Genomic DNA, 17814 nt, shown 5'->3' with positions numbered 1-17814 from the left:
ATTTAGGATCTACTTTGTATATTTCCAATATTTGTAGTAACCATGAGTGGGGTACACTATCAAAAGCTTTTCGGTAATCAATGTATGCGTAGTGTAGCGACCTTTGTTTAGTTTTAGCTTGATATGTCACCTCAGCATCTATTATCAGTAGCTCTTTACATCCTCGTGCTCCTTTGCAACAGCCTTTTTGTTCTTCATTTATGATTTTGTTCTGTGTTGTATGTGTCATTAATTTCTGTGTAATAACTTAAGTTAATATTTTGTATATTGTTGGTAGGCATGTTATGGGGCGGTATTTAGCTTGGTTTGCTGTGTCTGCTTGATCTTTAGGTTTCATATAAGTTATTCCATGTGTAAGTGTATCAGGGAATGTGTATGGGTATGCAATGTAACTGTTAAATAATTTAGTTAGATGTGAATGTGTTGATGTGAACTTCTTTAGCCAGAAATTTGCTATTTTATCTTTTCCAGGGGCTTTCCAATTGTGAGTAGAATTAATTGCTTTGGTGACTTCATGTTGCAAAATTATCACTTCTGGCATTTGTGGTATCATCTTGTATGTGTCTGTTTCTGCTTCTATCCACCGTGCATGCCTGTTATGTTGTACTGGGTTTGACCATATGTTGCTCCAGATGTGTTCCATGTCTGTTATGTTTGGTGTATTGTCTATTTTAATGTGATGTGTGTGTTATCTATTGTCTGGTAAACTTTCTTTTGGTTTGTGGGTTATGTTTGGTTTTGTTTCCATCTATTTTCACTTTTTTTGTATCTTCTAAGTCGTTTGGCCAATGCTTCTAATTTCTGCTTCTTTTCATCTAATTGCTCTATCGCTTCTTGTTGTGAGATTTTACCTAACCTTTTTCGTTTTTTTCTGACATTTGATGTCTTATAAATTGTGTTAGCTGTCCAATGTCTTTTCTCAGTTTTTCTATTCTGATCTGTAGCCTGTGTTGCCATGCTGGTTTTGTGGGTTTCTTCAGTGTGTTGGTTGGTTCTGATCTCTGCCTAGTGTATATTTAGTGTAGTGAGTGCTCCTATATAAACCAGTAGTTGTAACTCTTCCATAGTTGTGTTTTCATTTATTTTGTTGTGTATGATTGTGTTGATAGTTTTTATTGTTGTTTCGACTTGTGGGTTATTTGGCGGTCTATGCAAGAATGGTCTAATGTCTGTATTTGTGTCTTTGTATTCTATATATGTCAGCTGAAATTTTTCTTCTATATCTAACATGTGAGTCACTTCGTGTTCTATTTGTGCTTGTTCCGGTGGCAGTCTTAAGATTTCGTTTCCCTCTGATTGTTTAATTGATGTGTGTTGCTCTTTGTTTGTTTGCTCTGGTATATTTGAGTCCATTACTGTATTTTCTTCTTCTTCTGATTGCACATTATTTTGTTACAGTATTTGTTGTACTTGTTGTTTGATGTTTTCTAATTCTGACTGGGGTATCCTGTTATTTTTGATTATCACACGGATCTGATCAGCTAGACGTTGTTCTGTTAAAAACTTTAATTCTGGGTATCTGGTAATAAATGTTGTGTATACTTGTGATCTGTATCCAGTTGTGTTGGTTCCTAGGTTTGTTGCTTGGTAATAACAGAACATGAGGTGTCGATTAACTTCATATGACCATCTCATCCTCTGTCTATGTTTTCCTTCTAGGGTGGCTAGAGGAAGTATATCCTGCAAAACACCTCTATTTGGATTTAAATCATTTTCCAGTTGGCTAGCAGTGTCGTTACCATTATGGGCGGCCATAGGGTTCAAGCATCGTCCCCGACCATGACGGCGCTTGTCCGAGGCTTCTTTAGTTGTGTCCTGAACCAACTAATCACACTAAAAGGGGGGTTAGCCTTATTGCTGGTTTATTCTTTTCGTCGCCTTTTACGACAGGCAGAACATACCGGAGGCCTATTCTTTTCGTGGGCCTCCACGGAGATTATTATTATTATTATTATTATTATTTGTGATTCCAATGAGAATTTTGCACGATGTTAATGAAATCACAGTGTAGTACGCTTTAGTGTGGGAACCAGCATCCCGTTTTATAAAGCAGGAGAACTGACTTACAGGTTGTCGTTTAAAGGAGGTACACAGCTGGTACAGAACCATACCTTTGGTATTTCTGCTCTACTAATGCCAGCGCTGAGACTGAAGGGAGTCTAAAAGATCTTAACTTTACGCCTGCTATTGATAGTGGTGGTGGTGGTTAGTGTTTAACGTCCCGTCGACAACGAGGTCATTAGAGACGGAGCGCAAGCTCGGTGTAGGGAAGGATTGGGAAGGAAATCGGCCGTGCCCTTTCAAAGGAACCATCCCGGAATTTGCCTGAAACGATTTAGGGAAATCACGGAAAACCTAAATCAGGATGGCCGGAGACGGGATTGAACCGTCGTCCTCCCGAATGCGAGTCCAGTGTGCTAACCACTGCGCCACCCCGCTCGGTGCTATTGAAGAGATCCATGAAATATGCAGCAACATTAAGGAAACATCTCCGAAGACTACGGCATTTTGTTAGAAGTACACTATGCTTTTTCTTAAAGCAAATTAAATAAGTCACAGCAACCACTGAGCGCTAAGAATAGTGGGCACAAAAGCAGCGAGAAGATAGAGATACTGAGCGAAGCTGAAGATAACAGTCTTGATAACTGATCAGAGAAACAAAAACTCGAATCCAGGAGAGTGGCGTACAACTTCTTGTAACTATTTAAACCATGCAATAAATATAGCTATTTTAACGCGTATGCACGCAACTTTTCATTTTGAACTGGCAGAGAATTGTACTGTTTTATTCTGCTAATATGTCAGCACTAAATGTGTATTTCTTTCTAACTTTTTACGCCATTCGGTGTATGTAGCTATTTTAGTGCTTACGTACGCTACTTTTCAATTTGGAACAAGTAGAGAAATGTACTCTAAATGTTATTTGTTTTGCCATTGTTATCTGCAGCCAATCTTTCCATTTCACTGCGACTGTTGTCATTTTTCTACATATTATATTTGTATATACCACCAATTGCCACTACGTCACTATATAGCGTCATATTTGCATATGAGACGCCATCTGGCATAGAACACTTGTACCCTCGTCAACAGTCACACTGAAAATGCTGTGCATTATACAATGTAATTCTTTTACGTTACGTTCATCTTAGGTAAACTTTTATTACTGCTGTTGTATATTCCATCGTATTCTCCTGGTTCAATGCTGTTTGTAAGCCGTTTGTCATTTCAAACGATGGCGTTGTGGAGTGCCACGCCTGCTCTTGCGAAGCCATCTGGTGTTCCAAATTTGTATCACGTTATAATCATCAGTAACTGTGTATCAGTGCTCATGTCTGTTATCACTAGACATGTATCTATTATGTTCAATGGTAACTTTAAGGTCCACGGTACTTGTCTTCTTATGACTGTAATGTTTTTAATTAGTTTATGTCTATGTTGGTTTTGTAATCCATTTTCATTTCGTATTTAGTTATGTGATTTACTGTATTTCAACTGATATCTCAAGACCACAACCACCTAATATTAGGTTAATAAAGTCGTTTTGCATTTAGTCAATGACTTTTCCCTCAACGACCTATTCAGCAATTTCAAGGCAATATAATTCCAGGTACTGATGGAGGACAGGGTTCATTAATTTCAACAGTCTCTAAAGACATCTGTCTATCGATTTTTCGCTTTCTCCCGTTCAAGGCTGTCTGTGGAAAAATGGCGTCTTTTCAGGTAGTTAGCGACGTACTTACACACTGTGAAAAAATATGCTGTGACTCATTGTTGCAGACGATCTTTTTGCATGTATCGTTCGTTGAAAAACACTATTCCAGCGTCCAAGCTGATATCTGTGCCTTGACGCTTTCAGTGATAGAGATGCGTATGTGGCCCTTTTTCGATGCAGTTGTTCAAATGGTTCAATTGGCTCTGAGCACTATGGGACTTAACTTCTGAGGTAATTAGTCCCCTACAACTTAGAACTACTTAAACCTAACTAACCTAAGGACATCACACACATCCATGCCCGAGGCCGGATTCGAACCTGCGACCCTACGGGCGCGGATCCAGACTGAAGCGCCTACAACTGCACGGCCACTCTTGCCGGACGATATACACTCCTGGAAATAGAAATAAGAACACCGTGAATTCATTGTCCCAGGAAGGGGAAACTTTATTGACACATTCCTGGGGTCAGATACATCACATGATCACACTGACAGAACCACAGGCACATAGACACAGGCAACAGAGCATGCACAATGTCGGCACTAGTACCGTGTATATCCACCTTTCGCAGCAATGCAGGCTGCTATTCTCCCATGGAGACGATCGTAGAGATGCTGGATGTAGTCCTGTGGAACGGCTTGCCATGCCATTTCCACCTGGCGCCTCAGTTGGACCAGCGTTCTTGCTGGACGTGCAGACCGCGTGAGACGACGCTTCATCCAGTCCCAAACATGCTCAATGGGGGACATATCCGGAGATCTTGCTGGCCAGGGTAGTTGACTTACACCTTCTAGAGCACGTTGGGTGGCACGGGATACATGCGGACGTGCATTGTCCTGTTGGAACAGCAAGTTCCCTTGCCGGTCTAGGAATGGTAGAACGATGGGTTCGATGACGGTTTGGATGTACCGTGCACTATTCAGTGTCCCCTCGACGATCACCAGAGGTGTACGGCCAGTGTAGGAGATAGGTCCCCACACCATGATACCGGCTGTTGGCCCTGTGTGCCTCGGTCGTATGCAGTCCTGATTGTGGCGCTCACCTGCACGGCGCCAAACACGAATACGACCATCATTGGCACCAAGGCAGAAGCGACTCTCATCGCTGAAGACGACACGTCTCCATTCGTCCCTCCATTCACGCCTGTCGCGACACCACTGGAGGCAGGCTGCACGATGTTGTGGCGTGAGCGGAAGACGGCCTAACGGTGTGCGTGACCGTAGCCCAGCTTCATGGAGACGGTTTAGAATGGTCCTCGCCGATACCCCAGGAGCAACAGTGTCCCTAATTTGCTGGGAAGTGGCGGTGCGGTCCCCTACGGGACTGCGTAGGATCCTACGGTCTTGGCGTGCATCCGTGCGTCGCTGCGGTCCGGTCCCAGGTCGACGGGCACGTGCACCTTCCGCCGACCACTGGCGACAACATCGATGTACTGTGGAGACCTCACACCCCACGTGTTGAGCAATTCGGCGGTACGTCCACCCGGCCTCCCACATGCCCACTATACGCCCTCTCTCAAAGTCCGTCAACTGCACATACGGTTCACGTCCACGCTGTCGCGGCATGCTACCAGTGTTAAAAACTGCGATGGAGCTCCGTATGCCACGGCAAACTGGCTGACACTGACGGCGGCGGTGCACAAATGCTGTGCAGCTAGCGCCATTCGACGGCCAACACCGCGGTTCGTGGTGTGTCCGCTGTGCCGTGCGTGTGATCATTGCTTGTACAGCCCTCTCCCAGTGTCCGGAGCAAGTATGGTGGGTCTGACACACCGGTGTCAATGTGTTCTTTTTTCCATTTCCAGGAGTGTAGTTGTTCCAGACAGTATGGCTGCTGCCTGATCATAGCAGTTCAGCATCGAATGAATGAGTAGTGCGCTCCTCTGCGGCTTATGTATCCGCTGTCACAGTGGTCGATAGTCGACGAGGAATCCTGTAGCACAATTTTTCCCGGCACTTGGCCCTGTTTCTGGGTGACTTCATAGATGGAACGTTCTATGCATCTGGTCGTGATGTCGTGCGTCTTGCGAATCGCGCCATTCCCTGTCACTACAGCGGACATAACATTCCCTGAAGAAATCGCAGCTCCCTCACATGTAGCACTATTCCAGACGCCGTGGCGACTACGCAACAGATACCGCTGATTCGACTGCACCAGAGTGTGCGGTACCACAAACGTAATCAACAACAGTGTGGAATTAATGCGCAGAGGCGTTCACCAAATACTTTTGTGTATCCGCGCCAGAGCACTGTGTGACCTTCGAGCAAGTTGGCTTTTCTCACCAACAATCGTAGTATTTGTGTAGGGACCGGTAGTTGACCCCAAACGTAGAAACTTCGCATAAATAGGTGAAGAGATATATGACTGTCGATTACTCTACTAGCTATAAATCACTGTGAAGACTAACAACTCGAAAATACCTAGGTTCATAACTATCGGAAGCAGCCGAGAGCCGAAGGTCCACATGAAACTCATTACAGCTGTATCTACAGTTTCATCACTATTCTGTAATTAAAAAATGTTCAAATGTGTGTTAATTCCTAAGGGATTAAACTGTTGAGGTCATCGGTCCCTATACTTACGCACTACTTCAACTAACTTAAACTAATTTATGCTAAGAACAACGCATCCATTCCCGCGGGAGGACTCGCACCTCCGCGCAGTCCGTGACATGGCGCCTCAAACCGTGCTGTCTATCCGCGCGGCTCTGTAATTCACATCTAAGTGCAAGGCAAAGGGTTCACGCAACGAATTTGAGACTACTTCTCGTCCGTTCCACTCCCGAACAGCTTGCCAGAAAAAGGAACACCTAAATCTTTCCGTGTTAGCTATGATTTATCTCATTTTATTTGATCATTTCTCCGTACTTAGGTGGGAGTCAATAAAATATTTTCGCATTCAGAGTAGAAATTTGGTGGTTTAAATTTTTGTTGAAAGATCTTACTGCAACGGAAAACGAATTTGTTTTAACGACTGCCACCCCAACTCCCGTAACGTATTCCTGACACTGTTTGCCCTCTTTCGCACCAAAAGAGGTAGCGTAATCGTTTGCACGCTGGCCTCACATTCGGGAAGACGACGGTTCAAATCTGCAGTTTAGAGAAATTACGTTTTCCGTGATTTCGCTAAATTGCTCCAGGGAAATTTCCGAACGGTTCTTTTGAAAGTGCACCGTCATTTTTCTCCCCATCCTTGAAACAATATGAGCTAGTGCTCCGTCTCTAAAGATCTCTATATCGACGTGTTGCTGATCTCTAATTTTCCGTCTTTTTCCCCTCGCTTTTCACAATACAGGAAAAGATGTCCTTCTTTGAACTGTTTCGATGTTCCCGTCAATGCTGTATGTTAAGGATCCTATACTGTGTACCGAGATAGGTGGCGAAGTGGTTAGCACGCTGGACTCGCATTCGGGAGGACGATGGTTCAAACTCGCGTCCGGCCATCCGAATTTCGGTTTTCCGTAATTTCCCTAAATCTCTTCAGGCAAATTCCGGGTTCGTTCCTTTGAAAGAGCTTTCTGAGCGGAGTAGCCGCGCGGTCTCAGGCGTCTTGTCACGGTCCGCGCGGCTGCCCCCGTCGGAGGTTTGAGTCCTCCCTCGGGCATGGATCTGTGTGTTGTCCTTAGCATGATTAAGTAGTAGGAGCCGATGACCTAGCAGTTTGGTCCCATAAAGCCTTATCACAAATTTCAATTTTCCAAAGGGCTTTCTTCCCCATCCTTCCTAACCCGATGGGATCGATGACCTCACTGTTTGTCTCGATCCAAAGACTCAACCAGTCAACATTTCGTGCAGCAATAACATCAGAGGGACAGAAGTAGTGTAGGCAGTTTCTTTAATAGCTGCGAGGCTGAGATTCATTGACGCTAACTTGTAGAAAAATAATCCACACATGAAAGAAGTCGCTTACAAAACAGCGTTCAATCGCTTTTGAGTATTGCTCATTAGTCTAGAATCTTACAGTGTTGATTTAATAAATAGCGGAGATTGAACGAAAGATGACGCGTTTCGTCGCAGGATAACTAAGCACGAGAGCATTACGGAAAAGCGTTCTGCACCATGGAGAGGTTTACCGTCGAAATTCTAACGCCTACATTCCATGAGGTACGGGACAAAAAATTAATTTATCCTGTGAAATGACCGTGACGAGGAAAACTCATGCAATCTACCCTTCGCAGAGATTACCTGACGGTAGGTCTTCCCATACTCCAATAGTGAATGGAACTGTGACAAGTGAAATTGAAAGTGCTGCTAGCCGAAAGTATCTTCCACCACACATGGTGAGGTTTCTTGCGAAGTATACAGGGTGAGTCAGAAGAACAGGTACACAATTTGAGGGATGATAGCATTAGTGATTCTGAACAAAGAAAGTTATGTAGACATACGTCCTGCGCTTAACAGTCTCCAAGGAGACTAATGAAGACAAAGGATAACAGGAAAAATGTAGGTGATAGTAAATGAAACACTGCGATCTAATGTTTTGCTTAATTGTATTCATAAAGTCCACTGCCAACTGCAGTCGGTTTTGCAGCATTTGTTGACAGCTGCTGCGTTGTTGATGTGAGCTCATTGTTGTGGTTCCGTACTTGAGCACACGACGTAGAATAGGAGCGAGAAGTTCCTCCTTTACTGCTCTCGTAGACGCCACAAACAGTAATCTAATTCCAGTAAGATCGGGTGACCCTGGTAGCCAAGAAATGACTCCATAGCGACCGATCAAACTCAAAGGATACGTTCAATGAGGTACTGCGTCAATTGGGCGTACGGAATACGCAAGTGTAGTGCCCATTGAAACGGTCAGTGAAGGCAACACTACACGGCCTAATGTCGCTTTGGTTGTATTCGCATGTGATTGATGGTGAAGAGAGGTGTAGGACTGATGCCCGTGATTTTGGAACAGCTGTATGTTGGATACGGTAAAGAAAAGGGTATTGTTCGTTTGAATTGTTTTATTTCAGAAGCACCAATACTATCATCCCTCAAAGCATGTGTCTTTCCTTCTGCCCCATTCTGTAGGCGTAGATGTAGATCCACCTTTACCAAAAAGCAACCAATCTGGAAGTTTTCAAAACCTTCGATAGGAACTGGACAGTAATTGTCTCAACCAACAGCTTGTCACAATCTTCTCCCGATGACTGCTTGCAGCATATAATTCGGAGCAATTCGAGGAGAGTGTTGGATTTCTTGCATATCAGGACAACCAGGGTCTGCAATCATTCGTAATCTTCCATCGGCCTTAATCTTTGTAAAGCCACCATGTCCTCAAGCGCCTCACGGAACTTGCTTTCCTTAATATAGAATGGAAAGTACGCACCAATTAATAGAGCATTGTGTTGAAACTGGAAACGTACTAAAGTCACGGCACTTCAAAATCACGTCGAAATGCATCTGTGGATTCATCACAACCTGTTTCAGTTATCTTTGCATGTTCCTGGATGCGGTCACTTCTTCTCTAAGTGAATAGAAGTCGTATTTAATTGGCGAACAGGAGTATAAGAGTCAGCTATAATTAGAAATAAGAGACCATTTCTTTTTTTTTTGCGACATAGTTCCTCATTGGTCCATTTGAAGTATGGTCCTTAGCTTTCATCTAATTTCAGTCATTCCACATCCATCGATGTACGTTTAACACAATACTCGCAAACAAATTATGAATTCCGATAGGACTGAAGGAAGGATGAATACACTACTGTTTGGAAAAAGTGAAACACCAAGACTGAGAGATGGGATCACAATGAAATTTATTCCACTGATTAGGGATGTGACACTACATAAGTGATTTGCATTACAGAACATTATATGCACTGTGACTGTGGAATTTCAATAGGGAGTTACGTGCTGCTTTCAGAACTGTTAGACTTCGTGGCATCTGAATACGCTGCTGCGGAATATTCTGCTACGCGATTTGGGCGCGGGTCCACAAAACATCAGTTCTGGCTGCTGGTGAATCTGAACGAAGAAGTTACCGACCGACCATATCTCACACACATTCGATGGGTGACATGTCAGGCCAGAGAAGCAGTAGTGACCGTCGTTCTTCGAAGAAGGCTTGCACATTCCTTGCCACAATTTACCGGGCGTTGTCCTGTTGAAATATGGAAAGTTGAACAACGTGCAGAAGGGGTAGTACCTCAGACTGTAAAACGTCCGTCATATAGCGATATCCGTTTAGACTGCCCTCGAGACGTAGAAGGCGAGATCGTGTGTCACTGACAATAGTGCCTCAAGCCATGAGTCTTGGCTTTTGTCCGCACCCGTTGCAGTGCTGCAACGTCGCGCCAACGCTGTGGACGAAGCTGCTCTGTCCGTTACGGGCAAGTGGGCAGGATGGATGTCATGCCGCACTGTTGCCACCCTGTGTCGTCCAGTATGCTGCCGGAGCTGTGTTCCTGATCTCTCCACTCGCTCCACGCACGCCTCACTGTTGAAGCAGCGTACCCTGGACGAGTCGCAGTGTCGCGAAATGACAGACCGGCCTCCCAAAGGCCAGTCATTCTGACCTGTTAGAACGCACTCGCATGCCGAAATTCCGACCCGTGTCGTCAAGTGGGTTCCGGTCACACAAAAGAGGGCGCTTTCGGCCCTACAAGCAGTCCACCTTCCCCCTATTTAAATCACTTGTTATCGTTCCACTATTCTACAAGTCCTCTTAATGTGACGTGTTACAGACTATTGGTTCTGGCTGTTCTACTTTTTACAAACAAAAGTGTATTAGTCTAAACTTTTCAGTAGGCAAAACATGTGAGTTCCCTATGTCAAAAGTCAATTAAGCTGATCTGCCGGTGCGTAATTCCTTTACTAAAAACACCACCTTTATCATGTTTTCGTCAACGCTTAGGCTGCAGTTTTATTCAGGATGATAAACGTCGAATAGTAAGCCAGTCCTGCATACTTGATAAAGTTTAGTAAAAATTAATGTCCAACTGCAAAACTCTCTCGCAATACAGTAGACGTAAAGGCTGTCCAGAAATTTCCGTTACGTACTTCTGGGAAACGTAGAGTAAAGTCAGTAAAATGGTTCAAATGGCTCTAAGCAGTATGGGACTTAACATCTGCGCTCATCAGTCTCCTAGAATTAGAATTACGTAAACGTAACTAACCCAAGGACAACCCCGCCCGGTTGGCCGTGCGATCCAACGAACGGCTTTCCGGGCGGGAGGAGCGCCTGGTCCCCAGTACGAATTCGCCCGGCGGATTTGTGTCGACGTCCGGTGAGACGGCCAGTTTGTGGATGGTTTTTAGGCAGTTTTCCATCTGCCTCGGCGGATGCGGGCTTTTTCCCCTTATTCCGCCTCAGCTACACTATTTCGGCGATTGCTCCGCAAACAAGTTCTCCTCGTACGCGTACACGACCATTACTCTACCACGCAAACATAGGGGTTACAATCGTGTGCGACGTTCCCTGCGGGGTCCACCGGAGCCGAACCGCACAGTAATCCTGGGTTTGGTGTGGGGAGGTGGAGGGGTGAAGTGGACTGCGGTAGTCGTCGTGGGGTTGTGGACCACTGCGGCTGCGGCGGGGACGGAGCCCCTCCGTCGTATCTAGGCCCCCGGTTAACGTAACAAAACCTAAGGACATGACACACCCATACCGAGGCAGGATTCGAACCTGCGACTGTAGGAGCAGCGCGGTTCCAGACTGAAGCGCCTAGAACAGCTCGGCCAGAGCGGCCGGCGGAAGTGAGTAATAAATTTATTTTGAATATTAGCCCATGTCCGCAAAAGTACCATTTCCGTTCTACGACGGTTTCAGTTTAGATGGATAACGCGTCCAGGTCCGCTGCGGGAAAGAGAAAAGTCCCAGAGCTGCTTGTCCTGTTATGCAACAGGGTAGACAGGATGATGTGTACTACTTCTCTTGTGGTCGTATGCAAAGTTTAATTTACGAGACTCCTTCAGAGACAGAGGAAGATATGCTGGCACCAGTTCTGGCTGCTGCACTAGAAACTGAAGAGACACCAGGTGGGAGGGAAAGTTTGTACAAGAACATGCTTCGTAAATCATGTGGCTCTGAGCACTATGGGACTCAACTGCTCAGGTCATTTATCCCTTAGAACTTAGAACTACTTAAACTTAACTAACCTAAGGACATCACACACACCCATGCCCAAGTCAGGATTCGAACCTGCGACCGTAGTGGTCGCACGGTTCCAGACTGTAGTGCCTACAGCCGCTTGGCCACTCCGGCCGGCCATGCTTCGTAGGCACAATGTTTGTAACAATGTTGGTGATCGCCACATCGAGCCGCTGTTGTAATGAATCAGTACTGTTCTGTACGTACAGTATGCTGGTTTCTTGTATGTTTTGGACTAATTTTTAAGACGTAATGTTTAAACGTTGATACAGACAAACGTGCTTGAGTTACAAATGTATGTTTCGTTTTGTTACCTTTAGATTTTTTACTAATAACTGTAGCACGTCACTCCTAATCCAATTCCGCAAGCAGAGTGGATGAGCTAAACACCCGAACTGAAAGCGTCGTAGAGTATAACGCTAAATTTCCGGACATCAGTATCTGTTCAAAGTATTATGTACTCACTCCCCTCTACAAGCCCTAGAAGTTTGTAATAGAGATTTACGAACACCCTCTATAAGCCGACTACAATAATGTACATGACTCTGTTTTTCAGAATTGTCACCAACTCTCTGTAGACAACGGTCGGGATGAATGTTTCGTCCATAAGGGACAGCATTGTGAGGACTGCGATTGTTGACCAATACAAATTAAGCAGTTTCTTCGTCAGTCACTTTTTTATTTTGCCACTACGCTTTTCGATGGTTCACACCATCACCTGTCGGTGGAGAATTGTCTATTTACATCGCTGCGCCGGCCGCGGTGGTCTCGCGGTTCTAGGCGCGCAGTCCGGAACCGTGCGACTGCTACGGTCGCAGGTTCGAATCCTGCCTCGGGCATGGATGTGTGTGATGTCCTTAGGTTAGTTAGGTTTAAGTAGTTCTAAGCTCTAGGGGACTAATGACCACAGCAGTTAAGTCCCATAATGCTCAGAGCCATTTGAACATCGCTGCTGTTGATGAAGAAAATACGTCTGTACTCTTCAAAAATGTTCAAATGTGTGTGAAATCTTATGGGACTTAACTGTTAAGGTCATCAGTCCCTAAGCTTACACACTACTTAACGTAAATCATCCTAAGGACAAACACACACGCCCATGCCCGAGGGAGGACTCGAACCTCCGCCGGGAGCAGCCGTACTGTCCATGACTGCAGGTACTCTTCACCAACACCAGCCATTTAAATAAACAATTCTCCACCTACAGGGGATGGTGTGAACCATCGAAACGTGTGGTGGAAAAATAAAAAAGTGATTGACGCAGAAACTGTTCTATTTGTGCTATCGGAAAATTCTACGAATCATTCACTTTTTCGATTTTATAAATCCGCTCCTTTGTCATAAAACTATTCAGAACGGCTGTGTGATCCTCTACATTGTTGCAAAAATCTCCTCGCTCCCTCTTCCAGATGTTCCTTCAGCTTGCCAAAAAGGATGGCTGCACGTTGTCATCTGTAGCGATGTCGACTGCTTTCCTTGCCAATCAGTGTCAGTCACATCTGTGCCGTCGTGGTCAGATGGTCGGCATCATTTCACTACGGCTGGATGAGACACCGTATTTAGCCCATATACCACTAGAATTTCACGCTCAATATGCGAACAGTTTAGACAATTAGCCCACAAGAATCGTAGAGTGCACCAATGCAAAAGTTTAAATGCCATTTCTAACAGTTTTTATAAATGTAGCCTTTCTCTGTTCAGTTCCGAGCAGTTATGTAAGACATTTAGACTTAATAATCAGAACAACAGATGTTACCTGCTTCATGTCAGTCCAAAGCACGACAAAGACCGGCACCCTGCACCCTGCTCCGAGTGTACCACTACAGCTGCGGCCGCTACCAGTATTCTTCGGGCAGGTTGAACGAAGTAACACGATCAAGTTGGGCGATTGAGACATTCTTAAAAAGTGGGACTGGATAACGAGGGTAAAAGCGGGAAGCAAAAATAAAATAAATATATGTACAGAAACTATTAGGAGAAGGCAATCAACGTCGCAGACAAGGTTTAATAAGCGCTTGTTTGATTTATGAGCTGATCGATATCAGTAAATGCATTTTATCGCTGATGGATGTAAATAAATGCAACAAAATATATTAAATAGTGGAAAAAATCGATCTCGTCAGTTGCCAGCTACATTTTCTTACGATCATTTATCGAGCTACAGTTATTCTTGTCACATGAAACCATTAATTGATTACTACACTACTGTTTGTTATACGCAGTACGATATGAGCAATACCTAAGTGATGTGAAAGTAACTGAACACCCGGCGAGGTCCACATGACTAGAAGCACAGAACGGATGTGATTCTTCTTGCGAGACAGCACACTGCAGGTGACTGGCTTTTGCGTCTACACAAAAGTGTTGACTTTTGTATAATTTCAACTTTCCAAGGCGTAATGAATAGTCTATTAAATTTCCGGCATGCAGCCTCGAAAAAATAAAATTTCTTCCACTGATATTTTGGCCGTGTATCGTCCGGCCATCCTCAGAGTGAGTCACAAGATTTGCGACCGAAATATCAGTAGAAGGAATTTTATTTGCGCGGCTGGATACCCGAAATTTAATGGACTGTGTTCACTTTTGTGTATCGTTGATTCTTGTTGGCACACGTTACTACTTAACAACTTAAATTATACGTTATTACCTTGACAAGGTCACCCGTAACAAAACAGAGGTACAAGTGAACGCTGTTGACCATACGTTGAAGTGATTAGGAAATTTGTAATCGTGAAATGTAGAAAGAGGAAGGAAAGGGAAAGGATGAGCAGTAAATCGCGACAGCTAGCCGAACGGGGCATTGTGGTATTGCATAGGCGGAGTTGAAAATTTGTACCGGACCGGGAGTCAAACCCGGATTTAATATTACTTGTGGACGATTGCCTCTACCGTTTTCTTTCTTTTTTTTCCTACGCTAATCATTTCTTTAAGGCGAGTGAACCCACATGGCCCCGGCCCCAACAATTGTGAACATAATATAATTACAATGCAAAAGAAATCTGCGTGCCAGCGTTGTATTTTGTTAGAAAACAGTGCAAAACAGAATACAAGCAATCTGACGACATCCTTCCGCTAGTACGACGGAAGACCGACGGCCATTCGAAAATCAGAAAATAAACTCTCCGGAATGAGGACGTGTGTGCGTCTTTTCGGAGTTCATTCTTGTTCAGTGGTTCGCTGCTAGATGCTAATCAGTGTCCACCAGAATCATATTCTCTTACCCGGTGCAGGAAAGATACAGATTCGGGGAGGATCCTGCAATTCACTGCTTAAATAACTAGAAAAATTCTGACGACGTACTGAAGGGTAAAGCAACTCATAGTGTCGTTCGTGTAGGATAGTTAAAAAGTGAAGCACATCTTTGAGACCGTCCCGAAAGCCGTAGTACAAGGAACGCATTCTGATCCAGTTCATCGCACGTGTCTTTAATTGGGGAAAGTAGGTCTCAACCGGCTGGATAATCATTCAGGGCTCAAGCGTGTAGAGCGGCACTACTAGATGGCAAGCATCTTCCGAATTGGAAGGCACAGATCCGGGGAAGGTCCACATTCATGGTGATGTTCATCCGTGTCGGTCGCACGACACCTCACGCTCATTGTGGAGTCTGCTACGGCAGCGTCGTGTGGTCCACGTCTTGTAGGGAACTTGTCGTTACCCACGGGATACAAGGTGGCACGGATCTCCGTCGCAAAATACGTTTGATGAATCGCTCGCCACATAGCAGTCCATGCCACTCCTGTTTGGCTTCTTTTAACCGTATTCCGAGTGTGATTCGTCATCAACAGGCCGTACACCTCACGCTTTGCACGTGCTCCTATATAGAGAAGATTCGTGTGCACATATCTGTGTTCTAGTAAGAATGTTTTTATGCGGGAGAGCGTAGGAGCGATGTGAGTGAATGCAATAGGAGGCAGGTATGTCGGAGGCGCCACTTCATCAATGAGGAGACTGCTGAAACTCTGCGTCCACATCTTGAGCACGATGGGCCGCTGCAAGCGCCCGAATCCTGAACAGTCCCAGTCATCCGCTATGCGAGGGATGGGGGGAGGGAGGGAGGGTGAGAATATCGTATCATTTCTTCAAGAGATAACCATTACCAACGAGGTACTCACGAGATATGTTTGCGTTTTTTGCTGCCTCCATGCGAAACAAAGTCGCCCAGCCGTAGGCTTCCAATGCTACCCGTGCAAAGCGCAAGCCCGTCGCTAGTGTAGTAACAGTCGCCACTTCTCCCCGCTTATTGACAGAATCCAACTGTCTGCAGCATTGGTAGCGAAAGGAGTTAGTAGAGAAGGAACAGGAAATTGAAACATCATGATAGATGCTTAAGTTCTACAGCATAAATAATGAACTTTTAGTAAGCGATAGACTGATTTCCTTTTATTATTTTGTTGGAGTGTAAGCAATAAAAGGTTTTGAAATGGCTGGAAATTATGTTTACTGTATTTTCCAAGTTGATAAGTGCTCTCATCCTCAAATACTGGGTGAATACGCAATAAAGTCGGGTAATTTATACAGGGTGTTAGAAAAAGGTACGGCCAAAATTTCAGGAAACATTCCTGACACACAAATAAAGAAAAGATGTTATGTGGACATGTGTCTGGAAACGCTTAATTTCCATGTTAGAGCTCATTTTAGTTTCGTCAGTATATACTGTACTTCCTCGATTCACCGCCAGTTGGCCCAATTGAAGGAAGGTAATGTTGAAGAATTCGGTGCTTGTGTTGACATGCGACTCATTGCTCTACAGTAGTGGCATCAAGCACATCAGTACGTAGCATCAACAGGTTGGTGTTCATTACGAACGTGGTTTTGCAGTCAGTGCAATGATTACAAATGCGGAGTTGGCAGATGCCCATTTGATGTATGGATTAGCACGGGGCAATAGCCGTGGCGCGGTACGTTTGTATGGAGACAGATTTCCCTAATGAAGGTGTCCCGACAGGAAGACGTTCGAAGCAATTGATCGGCGTCTTAGGGAGAACGGAACATTCTAGCCTATGACTCGCGACTGGGGAAGACCTAGAACGACGAGGACACCTGCAACGGACGAGGCAATTGTTCGTGCATTTGACGATAACCCTAATGTCAGCGTCAGAGAAGTTGCTGCTGTACAAGGTAACGTTGACCACGTCACTGTATGGAGAGTGCTACGGGAGCACCATTTGTTTCCGTACCATGTACAGCGTGTGCAGGCACTATCAGCAACTGATTGGCCTCTACGGATACACTTCTGCGAATGGTTCATCCAACAATGTGTCAATCCTCATTTCAGTGCAAATGTTCTCTTTACAGATGAAGTGTCATTCCAACGTGATCAAATTGTAAATTTTCACAATCAACATGTGTGGGCTGACGAGAATCCGCACGCAATTGTGCAATCACATCATCGACACAGATTTTCTGTGAACGTTTGGGCAGGCATTGTTGGTGATGTCTTGATTGGGCCCCATGTTCTTCCACCTACGCTCAATGGAGCACGTTATCATGATTTCATACGGGATACTCTACCTGTGCTGCTAGAACATGTGCCTTTACAAGAAAGACACAACATGTGGTTCATGCACGATGGAGCTCCTGCACATTTCAGTCGAAGAGTTCGTACGCTTCTCAACAACAGATTCGGTGACCGATGGATTGGTAGAGACGGACCAATTCCATGGCCTCCACGCTCTCCTGACCTCAACCCTCTTGACTTTCATTTATGGGGGCATTTGAAAGCTCTCGCCTACGCAACCCCGGTACCAAATGTAGATACTCTTCGTGCTCGTATTGTGGACGGCTGTGATACAATACGGCATTCTCCAGGGCTGCATTATCGCATTAGGGATTCCATGCGACGGAGGGTGGATGCATGTATCCTCGCTAACAGAGGACATCTTGAACATTTCCTGTAACAAAGTGTTTGAAGTCACACTGGTACGTTCTGTTGCTGTGTGTTTCCATTCCATGATTAATGTGATTTGAAGAGAAGTAATAAAATGAGCTCTAACATGGAAAGTTTCCGGAAACATGTCCACATAACAT

The sequence above is a fragment of the Schistocerca gregaria genome, chromosome 5 (assembly GCF_023897955.1).
Source record: "Schistocerca gregaria isolate iqSchGreg1 chromosome 5, iqSchGreg1.2, whole genome shotgun sequence".
In the NCBI taxonomy this organism is placed as follows: Eukaryota; Metazoa; Arthropoda; class Insecta; order Orthoptera; family Acrididae; genus Schistocerca; species Schistocerca gregaria.
The sequence above is the reverse complement of the archived record's forward strand: the minus strand, read 5'-3'. Positions refer to the sequence as shown.